This window comes from Hakea prostrata, chromosome 1 (genome assembly GCF_041222555.1).
Source record: "Hakea prostrata isolate BN-2017 chromosome 1, UWA_Hpros_2, whole genome shotgun sequence".
NCBI lineage: Eukaryota > Viridiplantae > Streptophyta > Magnoliopsida > Proteales > Proteaceae > Hakea > Hakea prostrata.
In genome coordinates this window covers 36,542,905-36,567,165 of record NC_142600.1, presented here as the reverse complement: position 1 = coordinate 36,567,165, position 24,261 = coordinate 36,542,905, and the positions used below count along the sequence as shown (strand labels likewise).

Genomic DNA, 24,261 nt, shown 5'->3' with positions numbered 1-24,261 from the left:
ATTTTTGCTTCACTTTACTTATCTCGTTGACACTCGATTATATATTTATTATTCCGTTTCGTTTACGATTCATTCTTTCTTTATTGAATCTATGATTTATCTTCCGCACTCTTGTTATGGTTGTTCATGATTATGTTATTGCTTATGTGGGAGGTTGATCACTCGATACCTGATCTTCGGGCTGTGGATCACACTCTCGGGTATGCCGGATAGGGTACCGGCTAGGAGGGCGTGATGATTGGTATCGGAGCCCAAGGTTCGAGGAGATCCTAACCACAAAAGGCAACAACTGAACATTCTCGAGTCATTGATCTGAAGTGACTCTTCTACTCTTAGAAGTGAATAATAGAACACCGAATTAGAAACTTGAACTTTGAGGCATAACAGAACATTTCCGAATAACATACCATAATTATACTTGAACAAATGACACTAATGCAAGGAAAAGAAAAGTGCATAACATACAATAAATAAAGAGAAACAAAATGAACTTCATTAATTTCAAAAGTTTTACAATGATTACATCTGAAAAGCATAAATGGAAAATCCTAAGGTACAATCTATCTAGGTGATCTACTCGATCTCTATATGCTCGAACTCCTCTCGCTAGCCGAGTCACCCGATGCTCTATCCTCGTCCTGTCGAGACTCCATCCTCTCGTACATCTGCTCTGTCCGACCTCCATCCTCTCTAGCATGGAAGTCATCGATCTCATCTGTGCACCAAGATCTGAAGTCTCCGGAACCGCATGTGAAGGGCCACCCGCCTCGAAATGTGATGAAGGAAACTCGTGATGCACGGGCTCAGCCTCGCGCATATCTCAGTATCATCTCCGGCCCGATCATCACTATCGGGACCGATATCCTCTCCTCCATCCTCGGATCCCTCATCCTCATCCTCCGATTCATCATCATCCTCACCCTCCTGGACCAGGAGATCTCTCTAACCGATGTAGTCTCATCCGTCGAATGGTCCGAGTCCCAATGGGGTATCCCCGTGATCTAGTGTCCATCGGAGTATCCTCGAAACTCACCCCGAAATGCCCGAAGATCAAAGTCGAAGCCTCCCATAGCAAAGGTTCCGCATGCTAGGCCGCAGAACTAAGTCCAAGCATGACCTGCTGAATGATGTAGGAAAGATCGATCTCGAAGCCCATGTAGATGCGGTAAATGACCAAGGCCTCCATCACCGTGACCCGATGGTGATGTCCGGCTTCGGCATGATGTTTCGGCCGACTATGCGACCGATAATACGTGCAGAACCCGTCATCCGTCCGCTAGTCCACGGTGTGAAGCATCGGCGGCTATCCCATAGCGTAGAGCATATCTCGCGAAGCTCGTACGGCATCGATGGCTGTCCAGGTCCGCTCCGGCAGGTATCCACACACACCGATGTGGGTAGTAAGGGACCCGCAGGATCTCAGCCAGTGTCCGGGTGGAGAAGCGAATCCGAGTCCGGTGGACCCCGCTCCCGAGGACAAGTCCGAGTGGATGTCCCCGGCCCCGAGCCTCCTCTCTGTGTAAGTAAGGTTGCTGAAGAACAACCTCACTAGCTCCGGGATACCGGCAAATCCTCGGTGAAGAGGTGAGTCCACCGTAAGGTGTCGAACCTCTGCCGGATCCCGAAGGCTCGAGCTGGCGTAAGTGAAGTAGACGCCCCATCTCGATGTTACAATAGCTGAAGTAGGCCTCGTACGAAACTCGGCCCGAGGTGTGTCAAATAGGTCCGGTCTCCTAACCTCCTCTCTGGGCTCGAAAGGAACCCGACCTCTCGCCCCCGAGAGCACCTACGATGCGACCTCTACCTCTACCTCCTCCTCGTCCTCCCCTCCGCATGATGTATCCGTGAAAGAGACAAGAGACAATTCCAATTAGTGCTATTCAAGATTTTAGCCAAAAGGGTATTTTCGTAATTTTTCGGAAAATTTCAAATTTGGGGGAAATTTGATTTGAACATACTAGCATGTGCACAATACTTGGAATTTCATGTCTATGATGTTGTTTTGATGAAAATCGATCGAAAACTTGGATTAAAGCGAAAAATTCAGCAAGAAGAAATTTGGGGATTTTGCAATTTAGGTCAAAATTGGATTTTTGAAAAGTTGAAATTGGTTAAATCAAATTGTATGGACCTATCTACAATGTCATCTTGAGCATGTAGCATTTGATCTCGTGCGAAAATTTCAAGCGGTTTGAGAGAAAACGAAATTTTTCTAAAGATATCGATTTCGGTATAAAACTTTGCGAGATGAGCACCAAATGTGTTAAAACTTGTTGTCTATGCATGTCATTGTGTTTAAAACCTAGGGAATATGTTTCTAAGCTTTCCTAAGCATGATTTCTAGCATTGGATACAAGTAAAGCATGGTTTTATTGAAATGCAAGCATGAGAAGATGAAAATGGAAGAAAGAATGAGAGATTTACCTTGTTTATGAAGATGGTGTGTTGTGGTGTTGTGTTGAAGCACTAAATCACCTCAAGAACACTTGTGGGAACACTTGGATATTTTCCCTAGAGCTCTCTCACCTTTGGAAGAAGTTAGAATGAGGTTGGAATGTGGAAATGAGGCTTAAAATGCGAATTTTCGTATTCTGTCTTCATTGGTCGACCGATTGGTCGATCGGGTCACTCGACCAACCACTCGACCAATGGTCACAGGTGACCTCATTTGCTGTTGAATTTTTGGAAAATGTGATTTTTGCCTTATGGAATATTGTTTGATGACTATATGGATATATTTGATCATGATTTAAGTTTTCAAATCATTTGGACTTGTGGTTTATGTTGAATCTTCGAAATTCGGTATTTTGATGTTCTCGGTTTTTGCAGAATGGTTACTCGAGAAGTGGGCGTGGTGAATCCAGTGGTCATGGTGGTGGTGAAATACCTCAGGGAGGTGGTGAAGTACCTCATGGAGGTGGTGAGATACCAAATGTTGATCAAGGTACCCATGAGATCCCTGGTGCCCCGAATGTTGGAAGTTTCAGAGATATTGCCAATATCATGGGCAATATGATGCAGCAGCAAGCAGCTCAGTTCAACCAGATGTTGGTGGGTTTCATGACTCTGCATAATGAGACCCGGGCTGGTGCTAATGTGAATCCTCATGCCGCAGTCCCGAATGCGGGAGGTTTAGCTGGAACTCCTCATACTCGCCTTGATGGAGAGTTTTCTCAAGATGCAAGTACCCACTTTCACCGGAGTTACCAAGGACCCCTTGTTTCCTAACAAGTGGCTTCGTGAGTTGGAGAAGGCTTTCCGGCATCTGCAATGCTCTGAAGCTCGAAGATTTTGTTTGCTTTGAACGGAAGTTGCAACAAGAAGCTGATGCATGGTGGATCTCCACTCGTCCTGTTTTGGAAGGTTTGCATGCAGGAGTTGTAACTTGGGAGATATTCAAAGAGGCTTTTTGTATGAACTACTTTCCCGAGGCGGTGAAGGATGCAAAGGAAGCGGAGTTTATGATTCCGACTCAAGGAACTTTGTCCGTGTTGGAGTACCAACGGAAGTTCGAGGAGCTTCATTTCTTTGCTCCAGATTCTTTGAAGGAAGACCTCGCCAAAGCAAAGAAGTTCTTCAAAGGACTGCGCCCTGCCATTAAAGCTTACCTCACAGTCCAGCCTATTGTGAGCTATGCTCAAGTGGTGCAGAACTCGAAGAAGTTGGAAGAAACAGAGAAGGAAAGTGCTCGTGTGCAAAAGCCTTGGCGAGTCAAGGAATTCTGGTTTGGTGGATCGCAATGACCGTCGTTATGTGAGACCTACACCCTACCCCACTCCTACCTTTCGGGCTAAGAGTGTAGGTCGAACACGGGTTTTCAGCAGCCCGGCCGCTTTAAACAAGATATGGCGGAAACCGATCACCAGCAAATGCAAGTGCAAGTGCAAGTGCGAGTGCAAGGCCTTTTGTTCGAAGTCCTCTGTTGCAGCCACCCCTGTTGGATCCAAGCAATCCTGTTTGCTTCTACTGCAAGCAAGCTGGTCATTTTGCTCGTGCTCTGTCCGGGGCGGCCTCGCCCAGCAGCCTGCCCCAGTGGTGAAGAGTGCTCCTGCTCCTCCCTCTCGGTAGAGTTTTCAGTATTTCCATCTGACGAGCAGATCCAAGCCATGATGTGATTACAGGTACATTGTTAGTCGCTTCTATTTCTGCATTTGTCTTATTTGATACGGGTGCATCTCATTCGTTCATGTCATCTCGCATTCATCAAGAAGACTAACCTAATCCCCGAGAAGTTGTCTAGTTGTTTATTGATTAGTACACCTACTGGTCTCATGTGAAACTAGATAAGGGGTTATCTAGATGTCCTGTGTTGATTGGTGAAAAGAACTTGGAAGCCAATTTTGTGATTCTTGACATGAAGGACTTCGATGTTATTTTGGGAATTGATCGAGTTGACAGCCCACAAAGCCGTGTTCCTTTGTTCCTCAAAGAAGATTCAGTTCCATATTTGTGGAAGTCCGGTCTTTGAATTTCAAGGTGAAAAGAGAAGGGTTTGTAAGAAGGTGCTGTCGCACTGATGCAAGTCTATGCCCTAGTGGATGATGCTTCATCTGAAGGCAAGGGTATAGTGGAGAAAAGAGTCGATGAAGTCGAGTTGTCTGCGACTTTGTTGATGTCTTCCCCGATGATCTATCGGGAGTGCCTCCGGACGAGAGATGTCGAATTCTCTATTGATCTCGTCCCCCGGTGCCGCTCCCGTATCTAAAGCTCCGTATAGGATGGCTCCTACCGAGTTGAAAGAGTTGCAAAATCAGTTGAATGAGCTCATTGATAGAGGTTTCGTACAGCCTAGTGTGTCACCTTGGGGAGCTCCGGTCTTGTTCGTCAAGAAGAAAGACGGTAGTATGCGCTTGTGCATCGACTACCGTGAGTTGAATAAGTTGACTATCAAGAATAGATATCCGCTGCCCGGGAATCGATGATCTCTTCGATCGGTTGAAGGGTGCAGTTGTGTTCTCAAAGATTGACTTAAGGTCCGGATATCACCAATTGAAAGTGAAGTCTAGTGATATCTTCAAGACAGCTTTCCGAACGCGGTATGGTCACTACGAGTTTAGAGTCATGCCTTTCGGATTGACCAATGCTCCTGCGGTGTTCATGGACCTCATGAACCGAGTATTTCATGATGTGCTTGATAAGTTTGTGATTGTTTTCATTGATGACATCTTGATCTATTCGAAGAGCGAAGAAGAGCATGCGAGTCATCTAAGTTTCACTTTGCAAAGGTTGCGAGAAAAGAAGTTGTTTGCTAAGTTTGGCAAGTGTGATTTCCGGCTTAAGAGAGTAGTTTTCCTTGGTCATGTAGTTTCAGCCGAAGGTATTCGTGTCGATCCCGAAAAGGTCCAAGTCTGTGGCTGATTGGGAGAGACCGAAGTCGAGAACGGAAATAAGAAGTTTTCTTGGATTGGCGGGTTACTACCGAAGGTTTATTGAGAACTTTTCTCGGTTGGCTGCTCCTATGACTAAGTTGACCAGGAAAGAAGAGAAGTTTGTTTGGTCCGACGCTTTGTGAGAAGAATTTCCAAGAGTTGAAAGATAGATTGACAAGTGCCCCGGTTTTGACTATACCGATAGTTCCGGTGGTATGACAGTTTATACCGATGCGTCAAAGATTGGTTTGGGTTGTGTACTGATGCAACATGGCAAGGTCGTAGCCTATGCTTCTCGGCAATTGAAGGATTATGAGCGGAATTACCCCACTCACGATCTAGAACTTGCCGCCGTTGTCTTTGCTTTGAAGATTTGGAGACATTATCTTTACGGTGAGAAGATTGCCATTTTCACGGATCATAAGAGTTTGAAATACTTCTTTACCCAAAAGGAGTTGAACATGAGACAAAGGAGATGGTTGGAACTCGTCTCCGATTATGATTGTGATATTCAGATATCATCCTGGGAAAGCAAATGTTGTTGCTGATGCTCTTAGTAGGAAGAACCAGAAGAAGACTTTGGATTTGAATGCTTTGAGTTTACCATTGTGGTCTTCTATTGAGAGTTTTGATTTGGAAATCGTTCTCGAGAATTCTGATTTTATTCTTTCGCCATGACGGCAAGATCTGGTCTTAGAGATAAGATTGTTGCTCAGCAGAGTTCGATCAAGAGTTTTTGACCAAAGTTGAGAAGATTTCTTCGAATCCTGAGTCGGACCCCGACTTTGGTATATCCATGGATGGTGCTTTGTTGTTTAGAGGAAGACTGTGTGTGCTCACAAACGATGAAGTTAAGGAAGAAATATTGAAGGAAGCACACCAGTCGGTCTTTCTCAGACACCCGGAAGCACCAAGATGTACAAGGACTTGAAGGAACATTTTTGGTGGATTGGTCTAAAGGCGGATGTTGACGATTTTGTTGCCAAGTGTGAGACTTGCCAACGTGTGAAGGCCGTTCGACAACCTCCATCCGGATTACTTCAACCCCTTCCTATTCCTAGTTGGAAGTGGGAAGATATTTCCATGGACTTTGTGACTAGCTTGCCTCGGACAAGTAAAGGCAATGACACCTGTGTGGGTGATTGTTGATAGGTTGACCAAATCAGCCCATTTCATTCCTATGAAGATCACTCATACTCCGGATAAGCTAGCCGGGCTTTATGTGGATAATGTGGTTCGTCCGCATGGTGTGCCATTAAGTATTGTCTCGGATCGTGATCCTAGGTTCACCTCAAGGTTTTGGAATAGTTTGCAGAAGGCCTTGGGAACCCAATTGAACTTGAGTACAGCTCATCATCCACAGCTCGATGGACAATCCGAGCGGACAATTCGGACATTGGAAGACATGCTCGATCTTGTGTGGTGGATATGGGTGGTAATTGGGATGAACACCTAGCTTTGGTTGAGTTTGCCTATAACAACAGTTATCAAGCAACAATAGGCATGGCTCCATTCAAGGCTTTGTATGGTAGTACTTGTAGGACACCTTTGTACTGGATCGAGACAGTTGAAAGAAAAGTCTTAGGTCCCGAGATGATTGAAGCTACAAGTGCTATGGTAGATATGATAAGAGAAAGGATTAAGTCCGCCCATCGAGACAGAAATCTTATGCTGATAAGAGAAGGACCGATTTGGAATTTCAAGTTGGAGAGAAAGTCTTTCTCAAGGTCTCACCAATGAAGGGTGTGATGAGATTCAATGTTAAGGGAAAGCTTAGCCCTCGTTACATTGGACCTTTCGAGATTTTGGAAAAGGTTGGACCCGTTGCGTATCGATTAGCATTACCTCCGCCTCTTGCTGGTGTGCACAATGTGTTCCATATTTCGATGCTCCGAAAATACATAGAGAATCCGGAACACATTTTGCAGCAAGCACCGAAGGACTTAGTGCTGATTTGACCTATGATGAAGAACCGGCCGAAATCCTGGATAGGAAGGACAAGCAGCTGCGGAATCGCGCCATTCCTTTGGTGAAGATTCGGTGGAAGAACCATACCCCTGAAGAAGCTTCTTGGGAGAAGGAAGAAGGCATGAAGGAGAAGTTTCCTTACCTCTTTGGAAGCACAGGTACGCTTTCAATTTCGGGGACGAAATTTCTTTAAGGGGGGGAGAATGTGAAACCCAGCCCTAACCTTGACCCGGAAACCTTGTTATTTGTAGGTCCGATGACCCGAAGTAAAGTAAGAAGTCAGCTTTGGGCCATCCCAAGAGAGGACTTGGTGTCCGGCTTTGAATCCATGAAGGTTGATGTTGAGGTTCTATTTATGGAAACAGAATCCTGATGAAGATCTAATTAGTTGATGGACTTGGAGTGATCTCTATCTTGGTTTGAAGGCATTTCTACCTACTAGGTAAGTCACTTGACTTGTGTGCAAAACCCCTTTAGGTTTGGATTTGATCTGGGCCTTCAATTCCCTGTTTTGGCCTTGTTTCTGCATTGGTCGACCGATTGGTCGATCGGGGCCGATCGACCAATCCACTCGACCAATGGGTGCTGTCTTTGGCAATTAGGTTGATTCTTGCTCTATTTAAGCCTAACCTCGAGTCCACTTCGTATTTGCTGCCTCCAAACCCTCTGGAACGAACCAAAGACCTCTGCAAGTCATCTCTCTTGCATCCTTGGAGTTTTCTTGGCGGATCTTCGTCGGAACTCTTCTTTTTGCATCAAAAGGTATGTCTACTCTCTCTTCTTCTCCTACATCTTTGTTTTTCTTTCCTTTTTGAGTTGAGACAGTAGAAGAGATGCTGCATCCTCTGTTGCAAACATCTCTCGAACATGTTCTCATGATCATCCTAAGGATTAAAGGCTAGAACAATGATCTTAACCATGATCATTGCAAGCTTTTGAAGGATTCATGATCAAACCATGATTTAATCTCTGTTAATTTCCTAATCTGAATTCCGATCTCTTTGGATCTTCTTTCATTGATCATGTTAGTGGTTAATGGTTGTGTTTTCTTTCTATGATCCATAATCCATAGAATTCTAGTTGTTCTCTTCTACCTTACTATGTGTTCTTCATGATGCATGATAGTACATATATGGTAGGTTTTATTTCCTTATTTGGATTTATGCTTCTAAGCCTTATACCATGAAGACCTATGCATGTTTTCATGTTTTCATTACCGAAAGCAATGATCCATCTTCCTATTGTTCTTGTCCTTGTTTTCTATTTCAAACTTCATCAAGATCCATGTTTGATTTATTTATGGTAACTTTTTGTTTCCTAATTTGGATCTTGATACCTTGATTTGATTAGTGTTTTGAGGTCCCCTATATGCTAGAATACTACTGATGTAGTCTACCCCTTGATTAGTATCCTCTTGAACCATCAATTTCGGATTTCATATCTCAAAACTCTGATTTTCTAAGCTATCGTCTGCATTGGTCGACTCGATTGGTCGACTGGACCACTCGACCAATCCACTCGACCAATGAGTACAAAGCAACTCGAATTGGTCTGCTTCGGATGCTTTGCTATATTTTCTGTTAGGGATCTTTCCTAATATGTGGTATATACTTGTTTAGGACCTTCTTCTCAAGTTTGCCAAGATCCTACTTGATTTCTTAGGATTCTTTGCGAGTTATAAAAGGTAAGGATGGTTATTTCCTTAATTACATAGATAGCATGAATCTAGTTTCTATATTTGAATATCATTAATATGTTTCCTAAATTAGATTCTTACAATGATATACTACTGTTGCATAACTTTGATTACAGTAGCATTACTTATTCATATTGAATTGATTCATGTATGATTTACTTACCAATGTTATACAAATGTTTGTAAATATTGATTTCTTTCCATATATGGAGTTACCATATATGTGATGATATGAATTGATGCATGTGTATGCTTACGTATGGTTTGGGAAGGAGAGGTGTCCTTTTGACATTTCTGTCCTTGGACTACTACGGGAATATTATGGGATGTTTCCGGAGATGCCCTCTGGACACCTTCCTAAACTGTTGGATGACATATCTAGGATTGTCTAGTAGTGTTTGGCTAGGATGTCCTGTTATGTCGACCCTAATCGGAGGGGTATTGAGACCGAACGACCCGTGGTAGCAATGGGGATTCATGGGCGCTCAAGACCGGTAACCAACCCGTGAGAGGACAGGAATCACATTGTGGGGGCCATTTATTGGTAGGGTTGCATATGGTTAGACTTGGGCTCACGGGCGCTTAAGACCGGTAACCAACCCGTGAAAGGACGTGAGAGCTTCCCGTTTACCATATGTGGATGATCAATAGGGTTGGTGAGTCCGTAGTCGGGGACTATGAGGACTCTAGTGTGAAGGATACCGGAAAGGATCGTCGGGGACGAGGAATGGAAGTATCTGGATCCGACTTGATGTAACCAAGTAGAAGACTTGCATTTGGCTAGGTATTACCCCGACATGCGCCATGACTTATACCAAATGGTTGTGAGAGAGTGTGTTGACTTAACCCCCTAGCCATGGAATGTCCCGAGGGATGCCGGACCCATTACCAACTGATGATGAGTGATTGAGACTTTCCTACGAAGTACGGTGCTATGACTTAAAGCATGTCCGCCAATAGAGACCAGCATACATAGAGTTAGATTCATTCATTCATTGCTTGTCTCATATCATATTGCATTCATGATTGTTCGGAATCCCGCCATTTATGTTATTATGGATTTTTAATCGCCTTACTGAGTTTCTTCGAAACTCATTCCTTTATTGTACAATGTTGTTAGACTATCCTGCAGGTACTGAGTACTATGACGGTCCCTATGAAGAAGCGCAAGGCGAAGAGGCATATCTCCAGGAAGGTGATTGCGGTTACCACAATTACTCTGAAGATTCCGCGGGTGGTTATGCTCCGTACAATGCTTAGTCCGACCATTGAGTGGAAGCGTCCTTGTGCTATTTATGAGATCTACACCTACAAGGATGTCGTCTACAAAGTGGAGAATAATTTAGTTACCCAATGTACTTGCTACTGGGATTAGCTTTTATCTAGTTTATTCTTTCGAGCTACTTTTCCGCTGGATGTAAAGTGGGATTTTTGCTTCACTTTACTTATCTGTTGACACTCTGATTATATATTTATTATTCCGTTTCGTTTACGATTCATTCTTTCTTTATTGAATCTATGATTTATCTTCCGCACTCTTGTTATGGTTGTTCATGATTATGTTATTGCTTATGTGGGAGGTTGATCACTCGATACCTGATCTTCGGGCTGTGGATCACACTCTCGGGTATGCCAGATAGGGTACCGGCTGGGAGGGCGTGACAGTCCTTCCCAGGAAGGGTCCAATTTTCTTTGGTGATGCGGGTCGGAAGCTATGGTGTTTCTCAATACCAAATCTCTGGCTAAATACCGACGATTCTTCACTTGAGTATTATAATGAGACGCTATCCTTCTTTGATAATGTTGAGTTCGTGCTATTGCCTTTGCCCGAACTTCGTCCAACAAATCAAGACTATCAAGCAGTCCTTGCTCGTTTGCTTTTTCCTCGAACTCTCGATCCCGTAATGTCCCCGCCATTATCTCCACCGGTGCCAATGCTTCGGACCCATATGCTAACCTGAATGGAGTTTCTCCTGTGGGTGTTCGAACCGTAGTTCTATAGGCCCACAGTACATAATGAAGTTCTTCGACCCAAGAAGCCTCGTCAGCTTCGAGTCTTCTCTTTATTCCTTCCAGTAGCGTTCGATTAGTAACCTCTACTTGTCCATTGCTCTGGGGGTATGCCACTGAGGACATACGATGCTCGATCATATATGTTCCACAAAATTGCTCAAATTGCAGACAGTCGAACTGAGTACCATGGTCAGTGACGATAATCTTTGGAATCCCAAAGCGATATATGATTGACTCAAGCACAAATTTCTCCACTTTTTTCTCAGTAATTGCTGCCGTGTCGCTTCAACCCATTTCGTGAAGTAATCAATTGCTACTATCAGATATTCCCGTCCGCCTGACGCCTTGGTGAATTTGCCCATGATATCAATTCCCCACATCGCAAAGGGAATGGGATCTAGAATTGAAGTCATGGTTTCCGCCGGGCGCTTCGATATTGTAGCATGATTTTGACAGTTGCCACATCGACGAACATACTCCATAGCAGCCTCTTGGATCTTAGGCCAATATAACCCAAGTCTTAGAATTTTGTGGGCCAGGGCTCGTCCACCCATGTGAGCCCCACAAATTCCTTCACCTCAGTCAAAGCTGACTTTGCTCCTTCGGGGCCTATACATCTCATAAGGGGTCCAGAATAAGATCTTTTGTATAGTCTCCCATTCTGAATGACAAATCTCGCCGATCGTATCTTGATCAACCTTGCCTCTTTCGGATCCTCAGGTAATTTGTCATCTCTTAGATACTCAATTATTGGATCCATCCAGCAACGCTCTGCTTCAATATAAGAAATTTCTTTCTCATGAAAGCTTGGAAATGTTATCTCTTCAATATAGACCGAAGGGTCTAGATTTTTTTCTTTGGCATTGGCTAGTCGGGATAGCTCATCTGCCACTGAATTTTCAGTCCTCGAAATCTGAGATATCTTCAAATTCCGAAATTGGTTTTGAAATGCCTGCACTATCTCTTGATATTTCTGCAAGCGTGGTTCTTTAATACCATACTCCCCCTGGACTTGGTTGACTATAAGTTGAGAGTCACTATAAATAGTAACATCTGCTATAGACAATGCTTTTGACAACCGAAGTCCAGCTATCAGAGCCTCATATTCTGCTTCGTTATTACTTGCTCCGAATGCAAACCTCAAAGCATACCGAATAATAAATCCTGCTGGACTTTTCAATAGAATTCCAGCTCCTGCTCCATCTTTATTACTCAAACCATCCACATATACCTCCCAAGTGGTTGGTATAATGGGATCCTCAATGGTGGACTCCACTGGTGCAGTAGTTTTCTACAAAATCGGCTAACGCCTGAGCCTTGATTGCCATTCTGGGCCTAAAGCTCACCTGGAACTCGCTGAGTTCAACTGACTAGGACACCATCCTTCCAGATAAACAGGTTTATTAAGAACTTTAATGAGAGGAAAAGTTGTAAATACCTCAATTGGATGAGCTTGAAAGTATGGCCTTAGCTTCCTGGCGGCCATCATGAGAGCCAGAGCCTGCTTCTCAATCTGCGAATATCGTGTCTCCGCATCTAGCAATACGTGGCTCACATAGTAAATTGGCCACTGTTTTTTATCTTTCTCACGAACAAGTACTGCACTGACCGCTGAAAGGGACGTCGTTAGATATAGCTGTAATATTTCCCCCTTCTCTGGTCGGGACAAGATCGGCGGTTGTCCGAGTGCTTCTTTTAACTCCTCGAAAGCTTTCTGGCATTCTTCGGTCCATTTTGCCTCCTTGTTGCCCCTCAAATCTTTGAGTGCCTTGAAGAATGGCAAACACTTTTCTCCAGACTTGGAGATGAATCGATTCAAAGCGGCAACTCTCCCTGTTAAACACTGCACATCACGAACAGTTTTGGGAGCCTCCATATCAATCAGAGCCTGTATTTTGGCAGGATTAGCCTCAATACCTCTCTATGACACCATGAAGCCCAAAAATTTGCCCGAGGAAGCTCCAAAGGCGCACTTTTCTGGATTCAGCTTCATTTTATATTTTCGCAGTACTGAGAATACCTCAGTCAAATCTGCAATATGATTTGCTTTTGTAAAGCTCTTCACTAGCATGTCGTCAAGATAAGCTTCAACATTCTTTCCTATCAGATCTTTAAAAATCTTGTTGACGGCCCTCTGATATGTAGCTCCTGCGTTTTTCAGGCCAAATGGCATGACTTTATAGTAGTAGCTTTCACGATCAGTCATGAAAGCCGTAAACTTCTCATCTTCCTTATTCATAAGGATCTGATTATACCCTGAGTAGGCATCCATGAAACTTAGAGTTTCATATCCTGCAGTCGCATCTATCAAGAGGTCAATCCGAGGCAACGTATAGCAATCTTTAGGGCAAGCTTTGTTGAGATCTGTGTAATCTGTACACATTCTCCACTTCCCATTCGCCTTTTTTACCATTACCACATTAGCTAACCAAGTTGGGCATTCAATTGGTTCTATGAAACCAGAATTCTTCAGTTTTTCAACTTCGCTCCGAACGGCTTCATACTTTTCAATGGAGAAATTTCTCCTTTTCTGTATCACTGGTTTCACCTTCGGATCTATCCAGAGTTTATGCTTTGCGACAGCCCGATCGATTCCTGGCATGTCTTCAACAGACCATGCAAATATGTCTTTATTCTGTTGAAGAAATAACTTCAACTCACTTTTGAATTTCTCCAGCTGTTCAGACCCGATATAAGTAATCTTCTTCTTATCTTCAGTACACAGTTGGATTTGCTCCAGCTTCTCCACTGGTTCGGGCCTTTGCATCTCTGCTTCTTCCCGATCGTCTCGAACTTCTATAGGTAGGGCAGTCACCTTCCTCGGGCCCTCCTTGTCTTTTAAATAGGCAACGTAACATTGCCGAGAGATCCTCTGGGTCGAGGAAACTTGACCAATTCCCATATTAGTCGGGAATTTTATCTTTAGGTGTTTTGTCGAAACAATAGCACCTATCTTGGATAAAGATGGTCGCCCGAGGATAACATTGTAAGCTGGCAGCTCCCGAACCACCAAAAAATTGATTCGGACGGTTGTTTCCTTAGGAAAACTTCCAATAGATAAGTCCAACTGGACAGATCCTTCCGCTACCGCAGACGACCCTGCAAAACCATATAGATGCGTGGATGAAGGCTCCATCAAGTCCTCATCCACCTTCAGTTTTTGATACACTTCATAAGAAATTAGGTCAGCTGCAGACCCTATATCAACCAAAACTCTATGCACTTCCCGACGTGCAATCTCTACCTTGATGACTATGGAGTCATCATGAGGTAAACAAACGCCTCTTTCATCCTCCTCGCCAAAGGTGATAGAATCTTCACCATTCAGCTTCTTTTGCTTCTGCGTCTCTCCGGTTCCGAAAAATTTGGATTTTGTCTTCAAACTGCGGAGTGATTCGGGCTCTGGTCCTCCGAAAATGGTAAGGATAGGTGATCGAGTAGCTTCAGTCACCTCCTTGCCCTTTTTAGACTTCGGAGCCTCCCTTGATCGTTCTGAACTAACCGAAAGATCCCTTTTAGGAGCAGCCGCGCGTGGCTCACGTGGCTCCTCCCTCCTTCTGCTAACATAATTGGACAAGTGTCCCTAAGATATTAATCTCTCAATATCTGCTTTCAGATGACGACAATCATTTGTATAATGACCATAGTCCCTGTGGAATCGGCAATACTTTTCTCAATCCTGCTGCTCCCCAGGTTTCAAAAGAATTTTAGGTGGCCACTTCAAAATATTTTTCCTTTTGATGATATTTAGAATATCAGCACGAGGAACATTCAATGGAGTATATTCACTTTTACCGGGAGACCTTTGGTGCCAAGCCTGAGATTTTCCAACCCGATCACGGACATTTTTCTTTGGCTTCTGCTCCTGCTTAGGAGCCTTCTGTTCCTTATTGGAGACTTTGTTATCTCCTTGGTGCGCATCTAGGATCTCCATGACTTCGGCCTACTTCTGGCATCTCTGTACCAACTCAGCATAAGTTGCAGGCATATCCTATAGTAATAACTCTAGGAGTTTCCGGTTAGTGAGTCCAGTGAATAGAGCAGTTTTGGCTACTTGCTCATCCAAATTTTCTATCTCCATCGTTACTTTGTTGAATCTTTTCAGAAACTCTCTAATCGATTCGCTTTTTCCTTGTCTGACACTAAACAAGGTTTCTTCCGTTTTCTTGACCTGTATCCCACTCTGGAATCGCCCTATGAATTTGCGCGCCAATTCATCAAAGTTTAAGATCCTTCCAGAGGGGAGGTTCGAAAACCACTTTTGTGTTGCTCCGGTTAAAGATGAACCAAAAACCCTACATAAAATTTCGTCAGAATTACCTGAAACTGCCATGGTCTGCTGATAATAACCAATGTGGGCTGTTGGATCTCCGGAGCCATCGAATGTAGAAAAGGTAGGCAAACGAAAGTTATGGGGAAACTGATATCCCGCAATTGGCTCGGCAAAGGGGGTCTTCCGAATGACTGAGTAAATATCCTCAGTCATCCTTCCTTTAGCCAACTGCCCTAACTTCTGATTGATGTTGGCCAATTCCTGACCAATCTGGGTCGAGTGATCTTCAGCGATATGACCACGACCTCGATTAACACGATCATCACGTGCTATTCGATCATCACGAACAGCCCGTCCTTCTGAACATTCCGCTCGTCGCGAACTGCTCGATCATCGGGACCTGTTCTTCTGACAGTTGGTGAGTGAGTTCTCACCCCTGTGTCCAACCTTGTATTTGAATCGGTTGTACTTTCCTGTGGTCTGTCGAACCGATCATCCCGCCTAGGTTGATCGTCAATTCTCCTAGGTCCTCGGTCACCTTCACGAAAGTTATGACCGATATTCCGGTCTTCAACCAATCTTTGATCACGCGGTTGATCACGTGGTAACGTGCGCCTCCTTGGATCGCGATGGTCAGGCTCTTGTGGTAACACCACTCGTCTGGTGAGCATGCGGAGTGCTTGGCTCACCTCCAAGAGTTGAATCTTTACTTGATTCAATTGATCTTGGAATGTATCAGGAGGATTACATCCTCCCTTACCACCATCTACTTCGATAGGATTTTGGCTTCCTTGGGGAACATCTGGATTATTCACTCCAGGGATCTGAACACCGGAATCACGCTGTGCAGCGGCTGCTGCCGATCTAGTCACCATGGCTTTACAAGTCTTTCCCACAGACGGCGCCAAATGATGCGTCCAAAATCTGCTCAGCCCTTAGATCTCCTCGTGATGACCTGCAAAACGAAAGCATCAGATGTGGCCCGACCGCGGGGGTCGGGAGTCCACCTCCGAAGGCTAAGTCAGTTGATGAACTTAATCACAAACGGCTCTGCTAGAAGCACATAGCTAAGGAATAAAGAACTGGGAAAGGTGATCTAGATTGTAAGCCTCTGATAGTTTACGTCTATCAGTATGTATCTGAATCTCTCTTCCTCACCTCGTATGGCAGTGAGGTTTATATAGAGTGTACCTTCGAATCTCCTTCGTTGGATGCACTTGAGCCTTCTTCGGGTAGTCGTTGGATCTTAACAGTTAGATCCGTTGAGCGATAGACTTCTACTAATTTGGACTAGTAGAGGACTCTTGAGATAACCTTTAGGTTATGCGATGATTATCCCTTCGATAATGATTAGCCGCAGCCATCAATTTGAGTCTTCCATCATTAGGGTAATTAACCTAATTCATAAGTTGAATTAGGGCGTGCTTGTAGCTGAATAAGCTTTCTTCCTTAGCAAGCCATCTTCTGGATCTGGTTCGCTCGGGAGCGAGTCGATTCCCTCTGTCTCGACCGGGGTCGAGGGTCGAACCAGGTATGAACCCGGTTCGATCATATTTTATCCATATCAGGAAGACATTTTTTTAATGTATAATTTATGTAATTTATCTCTTACTAATATCACATAATATTCTTAACCCAAAAAAAATATAACATAATATTCTCACTTGCTTCCCAAAAAATAAACAATCTTTTTAATCAAACTTTGGATTTGGTGGAAACTTTTCCGTCCATCTCACTGACCTTACCATGTTAGCCATCAGATGTGACCCCTTCCTTTTGGGAGCGTGTCCTACTTAAATAGGTAACGTGCTAGATCGACTCCACTCAAGTCATTAGCCCCAGGGATTTAGCCCTAGGATCATGTCACGCACGGATAGGCAGTTGTTTCTGTAACTGATTCGTGTTGACTTGGTTAGGGTGAAACCTGATGTTGCCAAGTCGTGCGAGTCGGGCATAAGCATCTCGGCTTCCTTAGGCTAGTCAATCTGTTGTCTTGATGTATCTAGAGTAGCCTAGCCCAAACGATCTTGATATTCCCCAGCCTGTAGCTTTACCATTAGACTATCCATATCAAGATTTTATGACTTCGATGTGAAGAGTAGTAGGGTAGATAATTAATGAAGTATTGCTTAAGGAAATGTTAGGCGTTGAGTTCTTAATTATGATCTCAATTCACTGCTTTTGGTGTATGAGCAGATATATTAGTTTTATGCGTAAGAATCATGCATTAAATACGCCATAGATGTGTCAAAAGCAGGATTTTCCAAACCCTAGCACCCCTTGGCTGGCTCAGCCTAAGCTCACCCTATCCTTGATCCAATATTAAAAAATATCAACTCAAATCCAACCTTGTTGGATTCTCACTAGCCGACGACTACTCCAATTGAGCCTAGTCGGTCTAGGCTCAGATGGTCTTGATTGGCCTCGTATGGTCTTAATAGACTTTGATCAGTTATGTATGGCTCTAATTTTGTGTAATATAAAAATCAAGGCAATTGCACCCTTAGGGGTGAATGGGGGAACCCTCCAACGACTGAAGGGCTAAAGTGAATAATCACTACCAAGTTAAAGGTTAAAATCTAGTTCGGGTTGAGCTCGGGTTTCCAAACCCTAGCCTAATCCTGGCCCTAATAGACCTTTATTAGCTATTTTTGCACCTCAGTTTTGTGTATTAAAAAAATAAAGAGAATGCACCCTATTATTGGTAACTGGAGGGAACTCTTCCGACGACCGGAGGGATAAAGTGGAAAATGACTATAAAATCAAGGTCCAAAACAAGGGTCTTCTCCACTTGGAGAACTCTCTTGGGTTCTTCTCCACTTGGAGAACTCTCTTGGGTCTTCTCCACTTGAAAGAACGCTCTTGAGTTCAAGAACTTATCTTAAGTTCAAGAACTCTCTTGGGTTCTTCTTCACTTGGAGAACTCTCTTGGGTCTTCTCCACTTGAAAGAGTGATGTCGGGTTCAAGAACTTATCTTAAGTTCAAGAATTCTCTCGGGTTCTTCTTCCCTTGAAGAACGCTCTCGGGTTCAAGAACTTATCTTAAGTTCAAGAACTCTCTTGGGTCCTTCTCCACTTGAAGAACGCTCTCGGGTTCAAGAACATACCTTAAGTTCAAGAACTCTCTTGGGTCCTTCACTTGGAGAACTCTTTTGGATCTTCTCCACTTGAAAGAACGCTCTTGGGTTCAAGAACTCTCTTGAGTTCTTCTTCACTTGGAGAACTCTTTTGGGTCTTCTCCACTTGGAGAACTCTCTTGGGTCTTCTCCACTTGAAAGAACGCTCTTGGGTTCAACAACTTACCTTAAGTTCAAGAACACTCTTGGGTTCTTCTTCACTTGGAGAACTCTCTTGTGTCTTCTCCACTTGAAAGAGTGATGTCGGGTTCAAGAACTTATCTTAAGTTCAAGAATTCTCTTGGGTTCTTCTTCCCTTGAAGAACGCTCTCGGGTTCAAGAACTTATCTTAAGTTCAAGAACTCTCTTGGGTCCTTCTCCACTTGAAGAACGCTCTCGGGTTCAAGAACATACCTTAAGTTCAAGAACTCTCTTGGGTCCTTCACTTGAAGAAGCGCTTACCATTCTTTATGTGAATACTTCACTATAAATCTCTTCATGGGAAAGTGAATATTGGAGGTGGAAACGCAGACTTTATTGAAAATCAAATGGTTGCATGATTTGCAAACCAAGAACTACATGTCTTGATTAATTCTACTGATAGAATTTTTGAAGATTCGTGGAATTCCAAGATCCATCTATTTGTTCATCTGTGACTGAACTCTTGAGCTTGAAAGTCCCTTGTTTTGCCTCCTTCTCGATGACATATGGCCCTTCCCAAGTGGGTGAGAGCTTTCCTTGGTTTCTTGGATAAGAGGCTGCACTTTGCGAAGCACTAAGTCACCTGGACGATACTTCTTGTTCTTCACCCGAGTATTGAAGTACCCGGCTACTCAACTTTGGTATCTTTGCATAGCTTCTTCATCTCGATCGTCTCGAACTTCTATGATCATCATATTGCCTGACCTCTCGGACTTCTTCTTTTGATTGAGATAGTTAACATAACATTTTCTTGAGACTCTTTGATAGGATGATCACTCCCCGACTTCTGCTATTGTTGGGAACTTCAATTTCATATGCCTTGAAGAGACCACTGCCCCCAAGGCACTAAGAGTTGGTCTCCCAAGTATAACATTGTACGGTGAGAGATCTCGAACTACCATTAAGGTCAATTGGATAACAACATCCCGTGGTGATATCCCGATCCTCAAATCCAATTGAATAGTGCCCTCGGATATGGTTGAGGACTTGGAAAACCCATATAAATGAGTCCCACATGGAGTCATCATCTCATCTTCAAGCTTGAGCTTCTTAAATGCCTCGTATGATAGGAGGTCAGCTGAAGATCCCGTGTCTACGAGGACTTGGTAAACTTCTTGATTTGCCAACTTCACTTTTATGACTATAGCGTCATCACGAGGGGTAGTTATTCCCTTGAGATCTTAATCTCTGAAAGTTATTGGATCTGGACATAGATCACTCCTTCTTTTTCTAGGCAATTGCATTGATCCCACGAACCGCTCTTTTTGTTTAACCTTCTTGATTGATTCTTCAGTTGGATTTCCTGTGAAACCTAGCCCTAACCTTGACCCGGAAACCCTGTTATTTGCAGGTCCGACAACCCGAAGTAAGGCAAGAAGTCAACTATGGGCCATCTCAGTGGAAGACTTGGTGTTTGGCTTAGAATCCATGAGTCTTGATGACAGTGTTCCATTTAAGGAAACTGCACCCTGATGAAGATGGAATTAGTTGATGGACTTGGAGTACCCTCTGGCATGGTTCGAAGGCATTTCTACATACTAGATAAGCCACTTGGTGTGTGTGCAAAACCCCTTCAAGTTTGGATTTGGTCTGAGCCTTCAATTCCCTATTTTGGACTTGCTGTCCTGCTTGGTCGACTGGGCCAGTCAACCAATCAATCGACCAATGGGATATGTTTTGCTGAATTAGGTCTTGGCTTCTCTATTTAAGCCCAACTTCAAGTCTAATTCGTCTTTTGTACCTCCAAACTCCCTGGAACGAACCAGAGCTCTCCTCAAGTCATCTCCTCTGCATCCTTGGTGATTTTCTTGACGGATCTTTGTCAAATCTCTTGCATTTATATCAAAAGGTATGTGATCATCCTACTTTCTTCTCTATCTTTGATTCTCCATAGTTGATAAGCATGCATTTACCATGATTTATTTGATTTAATTCCCCATACTTATTTAATTGAAGAGAGCTAATTGAGTATTTTTATGTATTTTTCAGGAATAAGGTGATTTTGGATATTAGAGATAATATGGAGTAAAGTTGGCAAATATATTAGATATTGGTGGATTTTAAATTATGGCATTCAATCTTGCTGCCCAAGAAATCATGAAAAGTGAGATCTTAGTCAAATTGGAAACAGGTGGAGGTCTAAGGAACAAAATTGGTAATAAATATGAAAATCGGGTAAATAGACCTACCTTCAGTATTTTGGGCACATATCTCTTGTATGAGCTTGGATTTTGGTGATTCAAGATGCTATGGAACGATATTAAAAATATCTACAACTTTCCAGTTTTGAGTTTTTCCAAAATCAGAAAGACTAAAGGTCAAATCGACGGGTGAAGAGATGGGATTCATTGTGTGAATTTTGGCGCCGTTGTCGGGGAACCAAAGCACGGTTGCTAGGATTGATTTTTGTCAATTAAGTATAATTTTTAGAGTAATTTTAGTGTTTTTAATTTTTAATTTTTCTTTGCTTATTTAACTAATCTCTTTTTCTTTTGTTTTGTAGGTAACTGCAAGAGTAGCGATTCGATAATTAGATTACGTTGTTATCTTTTCTTTCTTAGATATAATTGTATTTAGGACTTTTCAATTGTAATATTTGCATTAGATTGGGTTGTTTAGGTTAATTTTTAAAAATCCCCATCCCTCATATCCCACATGTGTAACTTTTGTTCGAAAGATCACGTGGATTGCGCTTCTACGTCCTAAACTCTCCCTTTTGCTATAGTTATTTTCTTTTAATTTTACTTATTTAGCTTATTCTTTTTTTTTTTTTTCTTCGTGTGTATGCATGGTCGTCGGTCCCTAAACCCTGAGTTGACTCCACTTGACTTAGAGTTAGAAGAGACTTTATCGCTCTCCTAATGCTATTAGTACGGCCAACCTTAGAAGGCAAAGAACCATGGCAAACTATGAGCCTCCAATGAGGCCCTTGAGTGAGCATTTCATTCCTACGATATATACTCCGATTTCATGTATTAAGTTGCCTGACATAGAGGCGGCTCAATATGAGATCAAATCTAGTGTGATTCAAATGCTACCATCTTTTTATGGACTTGCCAATGAAGAGCCTTATAAGCACTTAGATGAGTTTTTAGAGGTGTCCTCCATGGTTAAAATTCAAAACCTCTCAGTTGATGCTTTAAGGTTACTTCTTTTCCCATTCTCCCTTAAAGATAAAGCTAAGCATTGGCTTCATTTTTTGGACAATGTTAAAATTTCTACTTGGGCAGAAATGCAACAGAAGTTCCTTAAAAAGTTCTTCCCCATTGGCCGTACTAATAGCATTAGGAGAGCAATAACGAGTTTCTCCCAACAAGAAGGAGAACAATTTCATGAGGCCTGGGAAAGACTAAAAGAATTACTTAGAAAGTGCCCCCACCATGCTATTCCTAAATGGCAATTGGTTCAATGCTTTTATGATGGCCTTAGAGACTGACATAGGCAAGTGGTTGATTCTTCTTGTGGTGGGACTTTCATGCACAAGAATGAGAATGAGGCATGGGAACCTTTTGAGACCCTTAGTGAAAACTCCCAACACCATGCTTCAGTAGCTAGGACTGAGATTCCATCCATTGGGCAACCAAAGAGGAGCGGTCTCTATGAGATCAATCCTACCATTGAGATGAGCACTAAGGTTGACTTGCTAGCAAAGAAATTGAACAATCTCTTGTCATTAGGACAACAAACCCCATCTCCACTTCCTACAAGTTTCTCTCCACCTAATCAGATTGAAGCAAGTGCTTTATGTTCTAGCTTATCCCATCATGTCACTGATTGTTGTTTGGCTACACAATACCCTGAGTTTGTTAAGGAGCATGCACATTTGGCCCAAGGAGTCTCTAAATTGGGCAATGATCCATATTCCAATACCTACAACCCAGGATGGCGAAACCACCTGAATTTTTCATTGCGAAACTCAATGCCCAATCCCTCTAATCAAATACCTTATAGGCCACCTTCATTTAATATGCACCAAAATGCCTATAGGAATGAGCAACCATCATCTCCACAACCCTCACATAATTCATCATTTGAGGATAAGGTACTAAAAGCACTTAGTGGATTAGAGCAAAACACTCAATTGTTGCATTCCCATTCTCAGTCCATTAACAAATTGGAAACCCAACTTGGTCAACTAGCTAATGCCATCAATAGGAGGGAGGTTGGTCAGTTACCTAGTCAACCAATAGGTAACCCTAATCATCAAATTGGGTCTAGGAAAGAACAAGTCGAAGTAGTCTCTATTGTGACACATAGTGGGAAGGAATATTATGCACCCTTGCCTACTCCTAAGCCATTGCCCATTGATCTTGAGAGTCGAGAGGAGGTTTATTTGACTCATGAGATTGGCGATGATGCACACAAGCCTAGTAAAGAAACACCACCTGTGAGTATTCCCCATCAATTTCCTCGTAAGGGGTTGCACATTCCGATTGTAGAGGGTCCTACTCCTAAATCATACACTCCCAAAGCCCCCTTCCCTGAAGCTCTTGAGTCCTCAATTCCAGATTCTAGAAAGAATGCTAAGATGCAAGAGATGATTGATTTATTCCAACAAGTTCATATCAATCTCCCACTATTAGATGGTATCAAGCAAGTCCTAGCTTATGCTAAGTTTCTAAAAGATTTGTATACCCAAAAGCGTAAGTTGAAGACTCAAACACCTAAAACTGTGCACCTAACTGAACAAGTCAGCTCGGTAATTTCCAACCAACTGCCCCCTAAACATAAAGATCCAGGTACACCTTTAATTTCATGTGTCATTGGAGATTTATCCATAAGTAAAGCATTGCTTGATTTGGGAGCCAGTGTGAATATTTTACCCTGGTCAGTTTATGATAGGTTTGGTCTAGGAGATTTGAAATCCACTGATGTGATTCAACAATTGGCAGACCGCTCAATCAAACGACCCCATGGGCTACTTGAAAATGTTTTGGTAAAGGTTGAAGATCTATATTTTCCTGTTGATTTTTTGATCCTAGATATGGACAATACAACTACCAATAAGTTACCACCAGTCATTCTTGGACGGCCCTTTTTAGCCACTGCGAATGCTTGCATCAATTGTAGATCGGGTGTCATGGACATATCTTTGACAATAAGAAACTTAGAGTCAACATCTTCAATGCATCTTTAAGCTCAAATAGGGATGAAGAGTGCTTTGCGATTAACCTTATTGATGAGGTAGTGGTTGATTATATTCCAAACATGCTTATTGATGATCCCCTACAACATTACTTGCCATTTGGGGAATCTAACCTAAATATTGAGGAAGTCAACACATTGTTGGACTCTTCCACTTCTTTGGAGCAGTCACCATTCACATTTAGATTTGAGCCTCCACCTCCATTGGCTGCTTCTCACTGAGTCTGGCTGAAGACTCTAAACTTAGCGCTTTATGGGAGGCAATCCATTTGTTTAGATATTATTTCTTGTTCTTTTTCTTCTCTTTTCTTTGTTTGTTGTTAGGTTTTACTGTTGCTTGCTCTTTCAAGATTTCAAATATCGGGTAAACTCTTTCCTCTATTTGCTTCTATCATTTTTTTTATATATCTTGCATGCACTGAGGTCATTGCATAATTTAAGTGTGGGGGGGGTGTCAACTCGAGTAAGATTTGTTGATAG

At 42.9% G+C, this 24,261-nt stretch overlaps 1 non-coding gene across 1 annotated transcript; it reads right to left on the bottom strand.

Moving 5' to 3' along the window:
- Positions 1-21,916: 21,916 nt before the first annotated feature.
- LOC149028880 (small nucleolar RNA R71) lies at positions 21,917-22,023 on the bottom strand. The gene has a single exon (XR_016171321.1). It is a non-coding gene; the product is annotated as a small nucleolar RNA R71 (small nucleolar RNA).
- Between the last annotated feature and the right edge of the window lie 2,238 nt (positions 22,024-24,261).